This window comes from Catharus ustulatus, chromosome Z (genome assembly GCF_009819885.2).
Source record: "Catharus ustulatus isolate bCatUst1 chromosome Z, bCatUst1.pri.v2, whole genome shotgun sequence".
NCBI classification, from domain to species: Eukaryota; Metazoa; Chordata; class Aves; order Passeriformes; family Turdidae; genus Catharus; species Catharus ustulatus.
Window position 1 is genome coordinate 18116366 of NC_046262.2, and position 17077 is coordinate 18133442.

The 17077-nt window shown below is 42.0% G+C and overlaps 1 protein-coding gene across 1 annotated transcript in view; it reads left to right on the top strand.

Moving 5' to 3' along the window:
* The first annotated feature begins 522 nt into the window (after nt 1-522).
* GPBP1 (GC-rich promoter binding protein 1) overlaps nt 523-17077 on the top strand; it is a 38624-nt gene continuing 22069 nt past the window's right edge. Inside the window, exons 1-3 of the mRNA XM_033085608.2 lie at nt 523-655; nt 776-1828; nt 2577-2644. The gene's annotated coding sequence lies outside the window, so the exon portion shown is untranslated. The remainder of the gene's footprint in view (nt 656-775; nt 1829-2576; nt 2645-17077) is intronic.

The following is a 17077-nucleotide window of genomic DNA, read 5'->3' on the forward strand; positions in this document are numbered from 1 at the left end:
TACTCCGGGACAGCCCCGGAGTACACAGACAGCGGCCGGGCAGTCACGCTGCTTCCTGTCGTGCTGCCCGGACCGCCCGAGGGCACGGCACGCGAGCCGCCCCCGGCGGCGGGAGCGGGGTGGCCCCCGGGAGTGCAGAGGAAGAGCACTGGGCCGAGCCGCAGCGGGAGGTCGTGCTCCCCGAGAGCGGGTTCTGTGTGCCCGCACGCCCCGGAGCGGGCGGTCTGTGTGTCCGTGCACCCCGGGAGCGGGGTCTGTCCCCACACGCCGGGAAAGAAAGCATGTCCCGGGTAGCGCTGGGGCTCCCGAGGCGGCCCCCGCCGCCCCCCCCCGGGAAATGTCCCTGGCCCAGGTTAGGCGCTTGCCGCCCCGTGCTTTCTGTAGCTCTGTTCAGCTTTCCCAGTAAAACGAGAAATGACCTCTTCTTTCCCTGTTTTTCCCCGCTCTCCTCCCAGCCCCCAGTCCCGGTGCCCCCTCGCTCCCCCCTCTCTGTTTTTCTGCCGGGATGAGAGGCAGGAGAAGGTTTTCGCTGATAGGCTGCGCCCTCCGTCAAACATTGCTGCCGCCCTCTCCGGGTGTGAGTGGAGGTGTAACCGAGGCTTCCGTCCTCGGGCTCGGCTCCCTCTCTGCCTCCGTGTCTGCTCTTAGGATCCAGGTCGCTGTTTGTTTCTGTTTTTAAGATTCAGGTTTTTGGGTTTGGTTTGTTTTGTGTTTGTCTAACGTCAGTCCAGATTTCATAAGGGAAAACTGATTTCTCTGGTTCTTTTTACTTTAGGTGGCTTGTACGACAGAGTCCGTCCTGTATGTTTGCAGCCTTTTGCTTCGGCTGGCAGAGAAGAAAAAAGGTGAACACTGACCTGCAGCACTTGCTTCCCGTGGAAGGGAAGAAATATCGGACCCTGTTCTGGGATTATTTGTGCGTGCTTCGTCCTGAAAAGGCCTCTGAAATAATCAGTAGACATCTGGGAAGAGAATTGAGGAAGTCGTGAGGTTTTTTCTTCTAGCAATGTTGAGCACATCACCCTTGGATTCTTTTGTCCGCATGGCATGGATACATAGCTAAATTTATGAAGTTCTGAATATTTCAGCTGCCAAAATAAAATGCTTTCCTCTTTTTACGTACTCTCTTTCTTCTCGGCAACATTCTTTTTGAGTCAGAGGCATAACCAGTTTTGTTAACTGGCTCCAGATTAAATGTGGCCTGAGTCACTGTGGAGACACTGCTGAAAAGTTTCATGGCAGGTTTTTTTCCCCCACTTATTTAATTTTTAAAATTTTCTGACACAGTCTTCTCTCGTTTTGCAGTGAGACCGATTTTATAAATGAAGAATTTAATAGATGTTTGTTTATCCTTTTTTCTTTTGTATTGTATTTAATACTTCTGTTGAAAAATGTTATTGCCAATAGGCAGTATGGAGATATCCAGATAACTGTTTACAAACGCCTCTGCTACCGGAAGGTAGGAAATGTTCTACAATTCACATGTGAAATTTGGGTTTTTGGCATCACATTTGTGGAATAAAACCCATTTATTTCACTTGGAGCTGATGCTGCGTATAGTGATATCTATGGAATAGACATGGAATAGACAAGAGAAGAAACTGTCAGAGAAAATAAAAGGTTTTTAAGACAGACATTGGCATTTGTAAATAGCCTTGCAGGATCTGTAAGCGAGAAGGATGGGTAGCTGATTTTTGTGAGGTCAAATCTATGTCAAACTGCTGTGAATGTAGTATCAACAGGAACTTGGGATATTGTCTCAAGGAAAACAAACTGGAAAAATCTAAATCACGCAATACTAGCGCCTTTTGGGGTCCTCTTGGATTAGGTAAGTGTTATGGTGTTCATAAATCAATTTGTACTTGAAAAAAACATTTTATCAGTAAAACAGTTAAACCAGTAATTTTTACTGATCAGAGGTTCCTTGTTTTTTTGGGTTTTTTTTGGTTTTTTTGAGAATGTTGAAATTGTTAATTTTTACTTGCTGGCTTTTATAATTAATGGAATAGTTCCTTAAGAATTTGAAGAATATGTGAGATGAGAAAGTGGCTATGTCTGGATTAAATCCGTAAGGAATTTAGCCTTCATGTTAATGTTGTAATCTCAGTAGTAAATGTTGTATCTTTTTGGCTGAGTCTTTCGGGTAGCTTGCATGTGTCAGTCCTTCCATTTGTGCTAGATGTGTTTGCAGCATCAGAGTAGTAGTAACATAGGTTTTTTACTCTTTTAAAAAAAATTTCTTTCTACTATTCTTTCTCACTTACAAAAGCCAGAGGTTTTTTTACCAAAAATTATTTCACTCTCTATGCAGGCTAGCTTTTTTCTGTGTTGATGTTTTAAGATTGACTTCAGTGTATTTTCCTATTCTGTAAGGGGAATTAATTAGTCTGACTGGTCTGCAAGTGTAGTACTTCAAATAAGGCTCTTTCTCCTTGGAATGATTCAAAATTGAATCTAGTGATGAATTGGCTTATCTTCCATGTTATTTTTAGATGTATTGCAGTTTCCTTCATCCCACAGTGAATAAATGCTTTTTAAAATTATGGTGTTAATGTGTTTATAATAATTTTTTGTAGGTTTGCATTCAGCTGAACTGCTGCTGCCTGAAAGAAAATTAAGATGGACAGAGCAACTTAATTCAAAAGTCAGTGGTAATTTTACTGAAGTTCTTTATCCCCTACCCCACCCTGATGATTCATAAAGCTTTAAATAATTAAAGCATTATTGGGTAGACTTTAAACTGAGCATCTGGTAGAGGTTACACATTTACCTCAATTGTCACCTAAAATATTTTTGAGAGCTTGTACAATACTGAAGTATTACTACTAGTGAACTCATGAAAGAATGTTTTCTCAGGGCAGTGCAAAGATGTTTGGAAGATTGCTTGTGTTAAAGCCTTGTAGAAAAAAGTGTAGTTAAGCATGTTAAACTGTATTAAAAGAATTACTGCAGTGTATTTTAACTCCTGTAGTTTGTTATTTTGGCCACAAATGAAAGACTTGCATCTACATAAATTTTGTAAATTCTTGGTCTTACTAAACTTCTTATCTGTGTGTCGTCAGTACTAAAAGTTGGACTAGCTTCAGTTTTCTGCTTTGGATGGTCGTGCTGTTTTGTTATTTTAACTTCTGTTTCAGTTTTGTTGTTTTGAAAATATGGAAACTGTGAGGCATCAGTAGGGAGCTGTTTCTGTAATCTCTGGCTATGGCTTGTGGCTCTTCTGTATTGAGTCCAGGTGTGGCTGGGATTGACTGTGAGCTGAGCCACTTGTTAAGGAACCCATCCAATAGAAAAGAATGATCTTGAATATTCCTTTACTTGTGTGAGTATGCTTTTTTGGAAGCGTTTGGTAGATGGAGAGTTCAGGTATGAGTGGCCATTTAATTTGATTGTTGTCCATTACATGCTCATGAGAGTAATAGAAATATTCACTTCTTAACTCATAGAAAAAGTGATGTGTTGCTTGTTTTTCGAAGCTATTAATTTTCAGTGCTGTGAGATACTTCTACTTCTTTTCAAGATGCTCTCATTGAAACCAAGGAACTACATCCCCCATTTACTATTTTGAGTGATGTCTTTTTCTGTACTCTTCTCCTTCTGGAAGTTTTGAGGAGTTTGCTTTTTAGCTTCATTAAATTAATTATGTCTTTTCACCCCTCTGTTGGCTAGTACGATAATTATTCCTTTCACAGTACTTACACTTGGGAAGTTGTAGTGTGTCACACTTAAGGGGAAGGGAGCACCCAAGTTTCGTAAATGCTTGTGGTTGAAAGGGACAACAAAAGTCAGAGGGTCCACAAAAAATCACCGGGTTTTATACATAAATTGTGCACTTGGCATTGAAATGGGTATGTCAGCCCCTGGCCTACTAGATAAGTGCATGGCCTACATAGTAGGGATAGGGTAGAAGGGAAGAGATGAATTAAGGAGAGGGAGAGAACAAGAAAGAAAGAAAGAGAGAAAAAGAGATCACCAACCTTGGTTCCTAGTGTTGTCTGGCTGATGTGATGTCCTGAGGTGTGCAGCTGGCGCTTGGTGGGGTACCTTTTTCTAGATAATTTCCTCATCCTGAAGCTAAGGTTTTAATTTTCTATGTAAATCAGTTATCTTGCATGGTCCATTCTTTGAGGCCTTTCTGGAAATGGCTTGGGGAGTTTTGGGCGGGTCCCTGGTGGTCTCGTTACCCCCCTACTACATTGGCCTTTGGTCAGCAGTTCATGCCTGCTTCTGTGCTGTTGCTGTCTTTTGTTTGTTGTGACTCCATGGACTAGAATGAGAATGTTTGTCCATGAAGAGTGCTGTTCTACCTCTGCATTGCCACTTCTCTAGCCACATCTTATTTACCACCAACCGTTGGCTGGCTCTGCGGTCATTCAGCTGTTGGTGTTTGAGGTACACGTTAGCCCTTTCCCCTCAGGGATTCTATAGAAGTGTACAGTAATTTCACGACTCTAAGGCGCACCCTTTTGACTAAAATTTTTCCCTGAACCCGGAAGTGCGCCTTATAGTCTGGTGCGCCTTATATAATGGACAAAGTTGTGACATTTGCCAACCCGGAAGTGTGAGCCACAATGGGGGGCGGTGCCGCAGGAGCGCCGAGTTGCGAGGGGGGAGGGAGCAGGCGCCATGTCCAGCAGGAGCCGCACGGTTAGGGAGGGAGCTGCCGCTGGCCCAGCCCGGGCACGGGGGAAACGAGAAACCGGACGGCGTTGGCCCAGACCTGGGCACAGGGGGAACGAGAAGTGTGAGCCCACAACAGTCCCGAGCCGAGCAGAGCCCGCTCAGTGGCGGCATCGGGGCAGTGGCAGCGCAACCCGGGCCCGCCGACATTGGGGCAGCGGCGGCGCGACCCGGGCGGCGGGGAGAAAGCGCTGCGGTGGCGGTGGCTCAGCCCGGGCGGCGGGAGAAAGCTGCAGGCATCGGGGCAGCGGTGGCGCAGGGCAAGCCTGCTGGTATCAGGGCTCTAGCAGCGTGGGGGTAAAGCCCGGGGGAGCGTGGGCCTCCCAGAGCGGCATGTGGCTCCTGGAGCACCAGGTGAGTGCGGGGCTCCCGGCGTGGCACGGGGCTGCCAGAGCGCCAGGGTGGCGCGGGGAGGGAGGGAGCAGGCTGCCGCAGAAGCTGCGAGCTGCAGCAACCCTGAGTCCTGCCTCGCCAGCAGGCGCCGGGGGCGGGAGGGACTGCCGGGGCCCACATACGGGGAGGACGCTTGGGGCTGTGTTTAAAGGCTATGCCAATCTGTGAAAAATATTTGCAAATTGAGCACCTGCCAGTAAACTCCACGATTGTGGGATTCCGTTACTAATTAGTTACTTTGTTGCACACAGCATGGATCTTTGCAGCAAAAAAGAAGGTGCGCCTTATAGTCCGGTGTGCCTTACGGTGGTGAAATTACTGTACATTGTGTTTGACAAACATTCAGGAATTTTTATAGCTGTGCTCTTGTACCCTAAGCAAAATTCATACCAAGAAAAGAATGCCAAGCATACTGGTCCACTTTAATTTCTTCCCTAGATTTTTGCTTCTCAAGTGCTTACAGACTGTTAAATTGTCTTTGCAGACGTGTTCATTACCTATGAAGATAATGCCCTTGCTCCTAAGAGCTTACACTTTAAGCCTTGATGTAAACAGAGCTTTTGTAGTGATGTGACTGTCAGCAGGTTGTGACTTTTACTCAAGTGTTTATTCTGGTAGGTTCATAAAATAGGTACATTTGTACTGGCTTGTTCTTTAGAATGGTGCAGGTTGCTGTACTGTGTGAAAAAACTATTGGTGGAAACTTTTAGTACTCTTTAACCCTGTTTAACCCTGCAGTAAAGCTGAAACAATTACATCAGTAAAATGATAGAGGTAAATTGTGCAGATATTTAGCATGGTTATAAGTTAATGTACTTTGTGCTCCTTTTGTTTTGTCCTCCATTCTAATGAGGTTTATCTGTTTAATGTGTGGATAAAAACTTTTACAGTGACAGTTCATCAGTAATATCTGAGGAAAATTGAGCTTATTTCCTCCTTTTTTTAGTAGTAGGAGTAAATTCTGTTCTGCAAAGGCAGCCATTTCCAGACCTCATTATAAACAGATGTGAATGAAACTTGGCACGCTTTTTGTTTTGTTTTGTTTTTTCTTACTCTATGTTTGAGTGACTGAACATGGTAACTGGTGATAATGCCCTTTGTGATGCTGTCAAGTCTTCCACAGTCTCCTCCTTTTATGTCTTGGGTAAACAAAGTCAGGTAAACAGCTGAAAGAAGGAGTTGTTTATCTGCTTTATATGCTCAGCAAAATTTCTACCTTCTTCAGCTGCTACTTCTTCCTTGTGACAATTGCAAAGTGCTGAAGAATTCCTGGTGGTTTCCTATATAACATATACTGATTAGGGCAGTGATGTAGTTGAACTCATACTTCAGCTTTGAATTTGAACTTACTAAAGGGCAAGAAATGAGCATCTGTCAGTCTTTTGCTAAATGGTCAGTACCATTTAGTGGTTTAGTTACACAGCAAAGTGTGTTAGACTCTCAAGTAGAAACCTGTCTGTAGTTAACCTTCAGATGTGAAGTTATTTCATGTTATGAAATAGTTTGCATCTTTTTGTTTTAAATCTGCATTTCAGTACAGTGTGAAAACGAAATCTTTTTTTTTTGTTTAAAAGTCATCATTGTGTTATCTGAAGTACTTAGCAGCTTCATCTATACCTAAAACACTTTCAAAAAGATGTTTTGATTGTTTGTTTTGATTGTTTATTTGATTCACAGAGGTGATGTTAAGAGCTGTTGCTTGTGAACCATGACTATATATTGGAGAGGGGGCCATATGATAAAGAGCAGTGCTCACATTCTTGATCCTTATGCAAAACATAGTGTGCTTAAGTTGGTTCATTTCCCATAAGGAACTTGAGTCCAAAGTGGAAATGAAGGTGGATTTTTTTTTGTTGGGTTTTCTGTATTTTTGCCAAGTGTTTGTAAAGGTAAGTATTAAGTCTGTGACTGTACTAAAGAATGTGTTGGCTGTAATTGGTTAAAAAACTATATTTTGACTCTGTATTTTCCTCATACCTAAGCATAAGTGGTCAAATCTAACAGAGGACCTTGCTCCTTTCTTAGTGCTCTGGAGGAAACCTTCGTTCTAATATCTCTCTTTAAAATATGAGGCAAGAAGGTAAATCATTAATTGTGTGGATATCTTCTTTTGTTCTTCTGTATTGTCCAGTGGTAGAATATTTATGAGGATAGTTCTGCATTGGATGGTGGGGACATCAGAACTAAACCTAGAGATTTAGCTCACTCTGCATTAGCATGATTGAGAAATAAGAGGCTACAGTTGAGCTGAATTTCAGAATTTTTTGTTTAACTGGTGGGAGAGACCTTCAGAAGTTCAGCTCCCTTTCCTTTCCATTGAAGGTAATGAGTCTTCGGTAATAAATTTTAGAGAACCAAAAAACTTGAGATAATTACCATACCGAAATCTAATCTTTTTTAAAAATGGTTTTTCACTGAAATGCCACAAGGCATGTGACTCCTTCCCTTCAGAGTCTTACAAGTTTGACTGTAAAGATGTAAACTTATTCTGTTGTTGTGGCTGTTCACTTATGGAGAGGAAAGAAAGAATCTTCAATTCAAGTGTTTGTCATGCTTTTGCAGCAATTTGTGATCAGTAGAAATGCTTCCTGTTTCAAAAACTCATAAAACTTGTGTAAGGGTTTGAATATTATTTTCTGTTTTATTAACGTGCAAATTTTGGATAGCAAAATCACTTGAAGTTAGGTTATTTTGATTTTTGGTAGTACATGAATTGCAGAATAGTGAGGAAGGTACCAAATAAACTGTGCCTTCAAAAGGGGAATGAAAACTGAGATTTATAGATTTAAAATAAAAATGTTGTTTAGACCTTACATTTAGCAACTTGATTTCAAATTAGTGCTACTCTTAACTGGAGATAGCAGGAGAGGGATGACAGAGAAGGATCCAGTATCACTCTTTTTTCCCTTTTCCCTTTTCCCTTTTCCCTTTTCCCTTTTCCCTTTTCCCTTTTCCCTTTTCCCTTTTCCCTTTTCCCTTTTCCCTTTTCCCTTTTCCCTTTTCCCTTTTCCCTTTTCCCTTTTCCCTTTTCCCTTTTCCCTTTTCCCTTTTCCCTTTCTCCTTTCTTTTGATGGATTTATTATTTTATTATTTTAAATTTATTATTTTAAATTTATTATGACAGATTTATGTGTTAAATTTCTTTTGAAATTTTTCTTTTGACAGATGTGTTTTATGGCAGAAGAAAAAACTTTTGGTAGTGTGGGTTATTTTGAAGGTCTGCTTAGTTTGAAAAAAGTCCTGAATGATTCTGTATATGAAGAAAGAGTGTGTAGGCTGGTAGCTGGGTCCTGTGCAGGCTGGTAGCTGGGTCCTGTGCACATAGTTTCTTTGCTTAATTCAGACTACTACTTGGTAGTTTTTCTTTGGCTCATAATAAAGAGCTGAAGCCAATTTGAAGCTAGCACATGATGGGGGGACTGAAGGACCAGTATTCTTGTTGGACCCTCTGAAATTCATACATAGGCTCTTGTTTGTCTTCTGATGAAATAAGAATTTGGTATGTGTGCTGGAGCTCATTATCAAGGAAGCAAAGCAGTAGCAGGTAATTGAGATGCTGCATATAACCTTTTCTTTCCCATGTGCTCATAACAACACTGTAGTATGTTTTAATTCTGGCAGCTTACAACCTTCTTGTACCCCATTTATAAACATTATGCTAAAAATTACATTGACAAAGTGAGAGTGGTTTGTCAGATGTGTGCAGTTGAGAAGCGGAGTTCAGGTTAAGGGTTACCTATGTAATTTGTGGTGTGCTGTACTTACTGTGATAATAATCTGTGAGGCATTAGGGAGAGCTCATAAGAATGCACTACTTAGATATGCATACATACTAATTTTAGATTCTCTTGGAAAAGATAAATATGTGTATCATCTCAGTGCTTTTAACATGTATTATGTTCGAGCTTTTCTCTGTGCAAATTAATTGACTGAACTTCTAAACTGGTCTTCAGGGAGCATTAAGAAATTTGTATCTCTTCTAATTTTGTGAATTCTTGGCTTGAACCTTTTCTCCCCTTCCCTCATTGCTACTAAATTTAAAATTCCATTCACAAGCTTCAAGTATTCTTAGCTGTTTGAGTTTATATTGCCTTTTATTTTAATGGTCTTCTGACAATCTCTCAAGTTCCCGAGTGTTACAGAAACTGTTTCCTGTGAAATGATACAGTGATACAGACTATGCGTAGACAAAGCTTAAGTATAGAACCTGAAAATACAGAACAGTTTTTCCTTGGTTTTTCTTTTTTTTGCTGATGGGTTCAGTGCTGACAGGTTGTTTTACTTCTCCCCCCGCCGCCCCCCGGTTTTGGCTTTATTTTAAAGCCTGCTTTTCCTACAAAATTTTGGTCAGCTCCATTTCAGTGGGATGGAGTTATACTATGATAAATCCATTCCAAAAGCATACAACTTGTAGTGGATTAAATTTTTAAAATGTAGAAGTTTTGGCTATTTCACTATTTATTGGCCTTTTTTTTCCCTTATTGTAGTAATGACACTGTTTTATGTGTTTCCAGAACATTATGAAAAAGCAAAGCCGTGTTTATTTATTCTCACAGTTCAGACAGATAGTGTTGCCAAATGTATCTTATCTATAGCAATGAAATCTATTTTAAGTATTTATTGAGGATAGGTTTCTGAGCTACAGAAATACTTTTATTTTATTCACTGGAAGAGACTTCCTTGAGGTTGGATCTATTCAATACGAGTGGGACTGTCTCTGCCAGCTGAGTACTGGTTAGACAAGTTAAACAACGCCGTTAAAATTGGGTGGAGACTGTCTCTGGTCTTGTGTCCTTGTCATCTTCAAATTCTGTTGTGCTTTTTTTCCTCCGCCCTTAGTTCTTAGTTCTACTTAGTTCTCCGCCCTAAGTTCTTCTTAGAAGAATTAATCAGGTTAGGGAACACTTAAATAACTTGTAAGTCCATGGGGCTTGACAGGATGCTTCCATAGGTGCAGTGCTCCATGGTGGGTGTTCCATTCTTCCATGAGTGCTGATGTTATTGCAAAATCATTCCTTATCTTTGAGAGGTCTAATCGTCATTGGGAGGGGTTCTTGAGTAACAGAAGAGAGCAAATATTAATTTTGTCATCAGTAAGAATGAGAAGGAGAATCCAGGGAGCTATAGCCAGTCAGCCTCACTTCAGTCCATGGAAAGGTTGAACACCGGCTGATCCTGGAAACTTGTTTCCAAATGTGAAGGACAGGAAGGTGAATGAGAGCAGTCAGAATGGCTTTATGAAGGGGAAATCACACTTTAGTGAGCTAATAACCCTTTTTAATGAGGTGACTAGCTTGGTAGTGAACAGAGAGAAATGGATGGTATTTATCTTGACCTCAGTAAGGCTTTTGACATTGTTTTCTGTGACATCATCATGGAAAAGATGACAATTATGTGTGGAGAAGTGAGCGGTGAGGTGTATCCAGTACTGCCTGAATGGTCAGGCACAGATCCTCAGGGATGCAATCAATGGCACAGAGGCCATTTGGAAGAAGCTGCTCCATGTTCAGTAGTGGAGCCCCTGCTATTGAACACCTTCATTAAAGTCCTGGACAGTGGGGCAGAGTTTACCCTCAGCAAGTTTTCGGATTATGTAAATTGTGCAGAACTGGCTGATACACACACTTGATGATTGGTTGCTGTGTGGAAAAGTATGGATAGAGGATCCTCGTGAAGCAAAGGGAAGGTGTGAATTTTCTGGAATACCAGCTGCATATACAGCTACAGAGAAGGATCTGAGGGTCCTGTTGAAGGCGACTGTGAGCCACCAATGCATCCTCATAGGGAGTAAGGTGTAAAATCTCTCTGGGTGGTATTGGAAGGAGTGTTGCTGGCAAGGCCAGGGGAGTTCTGCTTTGTCCTGTATGCAGCCTTGGTGAGGCCGCATGTGTAGGACTGTCACCCTTCCAGGATGTGTAACACTGTTACAGCTCCCTCATACAAGAAAGGGCGAGACTGGGTGGAGAGAGTTCACTAAAGGACCACAAAGATGGTAAAGAGCCTGCAATGAGCAGGCTGATACTTGGTTTAAAGTTCTCTGGAGGTAAAAGTTGGCCATTAGTCTTGGTTTGAAGTTTAGGAATACAAGTTGACCGTTAGTCTCTGAGTTATCTCTGGATGTTATATTTTAATTTTTCGGAAGGTCCTTTCCAAATTTAAAATTAGTAAGCCATTAAACTGTATGTGTAAAGGTGCAAGTGATGAGGGAAACTTTAGTTTTGTTAGTACTATTGATGGGACTAGAGACTGTAGGTACAGGAGTACTGAAATCCCAAATGCTTTGATTACATCTGCTTTCTCTGCCCTGCCATATTGCAATATTTCAGAAGGTGATTTCTTTTGCCCTGCCATCTGTAGGCTCTTGTGTCCACTTACACAGTGCAGAGATTGCCTCCAGCTCAATACTCACAACAGTCACTTTTCCAGTTCCAACAGAGTGTATTGTGCTCTTCCAGAGATGCTCTCTGGCTATTTTTGGTGTTGTGTAAATCTTGGAGTTTTTTTTTTTTTTTAAATGCTGTAAAGGTTTGATGAATCCAATTAAAACTAGAAGAAATGGTGAGTCAAAGATTTTCTTTAAGAGGAACCACGAGTGATCATGTGAATTAGGTTTTTGTGTAACCAGTTTATTTCAGACCTCAGTAGCCTTTCTTTTCATGATACATTTAAGGCCAAATTAAATACTTCTGTAAAGGAATTTACTATTCTATAGTGTTGTTGGAAGAAGTACAGAAAGTATGACATGAGTTTCCTATGTGAAAGTATTCTGCTTACACTGTAAATTTTTCAGAATTTGAGCCAGAGAGTTTCTTAATATTTTAAAATTTTTTAAAGTTTATTTGTACAGTAATTTCACGATCACAAGCCGCACCATTTTGACTAAAGTTTTGGTCCGTACCCGGAAGTGCGGCCTGTAATCCAGAACGGCTAATACATGAACAATATTCTAAAAGTTGCCAACCTGGAAGTGAGAGCCCGCGGCAGCCCCAAGCCAAACTGGCGCCTGGCTGGCCCCGGCAGAGGTGGGAAAACCTGGCAGAGGCGGGGCCGGTGGTGCGGGTGGGGGGGGGCTGGCAGAGCCCGGCAGCATGGATGAGCCCAGCTGAACCGGGGCCAGCAGCGCGGGGGAGCCCAGCGGCGTGGGGGAACCCAGCAGAGCTGGGAAGCCTGGCAGCGCGGGGGAGCCCAGCGGCACGGGGGAGCCCAGTGGTGTGGGGGAGCATGGCAGAACCGGGGCCAGCAGCGTGGGGAAGCCTGGTAGCATGGGGGAGCCTGGCAGAGCTGGGGCCAGCAGTGCGGGGGAGCCTGGCAGAGCCGGGCCAGGGTGAGCAAATGCGGCGGTGGCGATGCAGGCGGCAGGGGGGGCAAGCGAGCCTGGCGGCGGTGGCAACACCACCTGTCCGGCCCTGAGCGGCCCCGCCGAGCGGCAGCGCTGAGCTGGGCCACCTGGCCCCATTGGTAACCATGAGCAGGCCGAGCCTGCCTGGCCCTGACCCGAGCCGGTAAACCCCGCTATCCCATGATTCTGTTACTAATTGGCAAATTTGTGAAAGTTGCACACGGATCTGCTACGAACGAAAGTGCGGCTAGTAATCCGTTGCGGCTTATGCATGGACGAGGACCTAAACATTGCCAACACCCCGGAAATGCGGCTTATAATCCGTGTGGCTTGTAATCGTGAAATTACTGTAATTTATTTTTAGTTTATCTTATTTTTTTGTTTTATTTTTCATTTTAGTTTTTCATTATAGTTTTTATTTTAAAGCTTTATGTGTGCTGTTTCCTGTGTTCTATAGATGAGTGGAATGGGGGAACATGAAGACATGTGTCTTCATGTCTTATCCTTTTTCTTCAGTTGTGTTTGGCAGCACAACTGCTTCCTCGTGTAGTGCTGCATTTAAGTGAGATATACACGATTCTGTTTGTAGCGGCTCTGCACTTACCCTGTCCTGGGTCTGTGGCTGTGGTGTATTCCCATTTTTTTGTGCTATGCAGGGATACAATCTAGAGTAAAAGATGCTTGCTGGGGGTCTGCACTGTGCTTAGCCTGTGCTGCTCTCAAACTTCACTAGTGGTTGGAAAGTACTGACAGCCTGCCTGCTGGGTGGAATTGCATCGGAGTGAGGGGCATGAAATTCATGACTAACATGACTATGGCAGCAGCAGTCCCAAATTTATCCCAAATGGTGTGAGAATGAGCAAGCATTTTTCCTGCCTGTCCACCCCACTCCCCAGTAAATAAATAGAGGAGAAAAAAACTAGTATTAAAATAAATGTGTTTTTACTGCAAGAAGTTACATGACTTTATTGAAATGTGACAAATTGTGTTTGTTAAAGCCAGGATGTACTCTATAACACTATTTCACCTTTTTGTTTATCTAGACCTCCTTGATATGTATATTTAATGCATTTGTTTTATATGCAAACTGAGTAGTGGAGGTTTTATTTTATGAACAAGCATTGCTAATGAAACTTGAATATTAGTAAATTTACTTGTCCTAGTAATTGTGAATTAATGGTTGCAGATAAAGTGAAAATTTTAATACTAAGATGAAGTTTGAAGAAGCACTTTGCTAAAGTAATCTGAAAGTTCATGAATAGAAGGGTGTTTTCTGCTTTTGTATTGTATTGAATTTTACTCATGTTATTGCAGGAAAAAAACCAGAGTTTTACTTATATTTTGGTTGTAATGGATTTTCTAATTGATTAAAAAGTAAGTTCTTAAAAATGTATATTTATTTCAAATAGCAGGGGAGAGGAAAAAAAGTTGCAGGGGAGACATCACTCTTGCATGTTTGGCACTGAAAATAGGGAACAAGTGTTTACTTTTTACAGTGTTACCTTTGTGTAATACACCATCCTGCATGTTAAACTCTCTAGTAAACAATTATTAGAGTCTGCTTTGGAAGTGTAATAGAAACCCAGAGTTTCAAATGCTTGTCTAAGTCTTAAAGTTGTTTCTGAATATTGTTCTTCTGATCTTCAGGACCATATGTGTCCACCTTCAGTCTGCTGTGATTGATGTACCTCGTGATTCTGGTTGTGTTTTGGATTGACACATCTCCTTTCTTGCTGAAATTTTCTCCTTCAGATGTTCATAGCCACTTTTTATTACATTTTATCTCTTCATTTTGTGAGGCAAAGTAAGCCAGATAGTTTCCTTAGACTTTCCATGTCGCTGATCACTGAAATAGTTTGCTATTGCACCAAGTAAGATCTTGAATCCCTGTGCTGTTATTCTTACGTGTGATTTTGCTTGTACTGTGGGAATTTAAAAAGGAAAAATGTAATAGTGTGGGGAAAATTGGCTATAGTCTTTAATGTTTGATTTCTTCATTTAATTTGGTAAGCACAAGTTAAACCAATGCTACTCGTTTTGGCTTCATTTTTGTTGTTTTTGCAGGTTTGGGTGTTGACCCTAGGTTTGTTTCATAGCCTTTTTCCTGAAGTCTTGACTCCTGATTCATGCAATTGTTTTCTGATTCCCTTTTCATAGCATGTTACAGTAATTTCACAATTACAAGCCGCACCGTTTTGACCAAAATTTTGCTCCCACCCTGGAAATGCGGCTTACACTCAGGAGCAGCCAATATGTGAATAATTTTCTGACATTTCCAACCCCAAACGAGGTGCTGAGCACCTGCCAGTAAACCCTGGCTTTACGCCATTGTTACAAATTGGTTACTCTGTTGCGCGGCGGGTGGAGCTGGGCTCCGTGCAGGCAGCGCAGGTGGGGGGGAAGGTGGGGGAGCTCCCTCCTTCAGGCAGCGCAGCCCAGGGGAGGTGGGGGGCTCCCTCCTGCTGGCCCCGTGGCTCGGGGGGAGGCAGGGGGCTCCATCCTCGCCTCCCACCACCGCTGTGGGTGCTGGCGGGCTCCATGTCTCCCTACCACCGCGTCGCAGCACCGGGCTGGGGTGAGCGAGCCCAGTAGCAGCGGCGGCCGGCTCCAAGCGGCCCCGCCGAGCAGCCCCACTGAGCTGGGCCACCTGGCCCCGTTGACAGCCCCGAGCCCTCACGCCCCGAGCCGAGCCAGCAAACCCCGCCATGCTGTGATTCTGTTATTATTTGGCAACTTTGTTGCACACGAGTCCTCGCTGCGAACGACAGAGCGGCTTATAATTGGGTGCGGCTTGTGTATGGACAAAGAACGAAATGTTTACCAACACCTGGAGATGCGGCTTATAGTCAGTGCGGCTTGTAATCATGAAATTACTGTACTTACTTTTGTAAAATGGAGGCAATATATCAGTTTTTCCCAGATGCTATGCAGATAACACACGTTTGTTTAAAATGCAGAGTTTCCTGCTGGTTTACAACTGCAGAGAAATAGTTTCTGTCACAAAAGAACCTTGACTCAATCATAAAAAAAGCCCAGTCCAGCTTTTTCTTTGTGTTGGTTGAGTGTATTTGGTGTAGTGTTCTTATTTCAGCTCCAAATGTGGTTCAAAGTAGATGACTGAGTAATGTTTAAGACAATCTCTTCACTGTGCATCATCTGGAACCAGCTGTTCATTATTCCTTGGCAGTCACTGCCTTATTATTGGAGATCATACTTCACAAAACTTTAGAATTAAATTTGATTTGATTGAATATTGGATTAATTATTGCATGTTACTTAAAGCAAAATTCTTTACAGACTTCTATCAGATTGTCCCCTCAAGATGTAAAACTTAAGAAGAGGATTTCTTTCTTTGCAGTACTGTAGGTAATAGAATAGTTTAGAGCAACACATGACTTTTAACTAAATTTATGGGCTATGGAAGAGTTTTTTTGCTGAGGTCACTAAGGTCACTACACGTTACTTGAATTGGTCACAAGAGGCTATTGCTGAGATGAGACAATAGTTTGGCCAGTCTGATTAAAGCTGTTTAAATGTATTTGGGTGTTAATAGTATGAGGATAGCAGTATTTCAGTATCTTTTTCTTACCATTCTAGAATTCTACAGCTGAGAGCCTGAGCCAAGTTTGGTTGAAGAATGTCAGATCTGTGCTCATAGGGAGTGGTGGTTTAAATAATCATGATAAATTCTAGGCCTGCTCTTTTGTTACCAAGACAGTTTCTGAAAGCCCTGGAATTACTTTTTAGTCTGTGGTGTTTACCTCAATAAGTGTACTTCTGATACCTTTATTAATGCTGAGAGTGCATCAGCTGCTTTATTAATGTTACTGAATGGTGTTTGTGATGTGTATGCAAAAGAAAACTTGCTAGTAGATGTATGGTTTCATGTCAGTGTAGTAAAAGCAATTTTATGCTACTGACATTCATTCTATTCAAATACTTCAACTGTTGTTTTTGTTTAATTTAAAAGTAGTAGATAGTATGTATCTGAACAAAGGTTGCAAATGCTTTGGTGGACGCAGAATGCAGACACATCTCTGACTTTTTGGGGTAATTTAGGTAGGGGACCTGAATAGCAGGTAAAGAAGGTAGAAAGAACCTTTTTAATTTTAGAATGTGTTGGAGAATAATTTGCTAATTGTTGGTCCGGCTTAAGTTGGAAAACAAGCAAGAAACACACTAATGTTGGCAACCAAGCTGATCACAAAGGGTTTAAGCATAGTAAATCCTGCCTGTGGCAGCAGAGGTACCTTGCTGATATTCTTATGTTTTGTGTTTTCAGTTTATCAAAAACACCTTCCTGAGAAGGAGGAGTATCCTAGAGTGATCAAATATGTGTCAGGTCATCTGAACAGAGATCCTGCTTATAATATTTTCTTTATATATAGGGCAAACTTGTTGGCAACATCAGAAAGCTAACAGCTGTTAAGAATGTTTATGAAACCTAGTAAAATACAGAACCAGCAACTTTAAGCTGAGTAGGCTGTGTCCTCTAAAGCAGTTTAAAATATCTTTTCCTGACTTGCGTTTTGTTACCCAGCTTAATTATGGCTGGGATGTTTGTGCCTATTCAAAGTTAGAAAGACTTAATAATGAAAGTACACTCTGTTCCCATGTCTAATTGCTAGACTAGGCATATGTACAATTAGGTGAAAGAAAATGTTT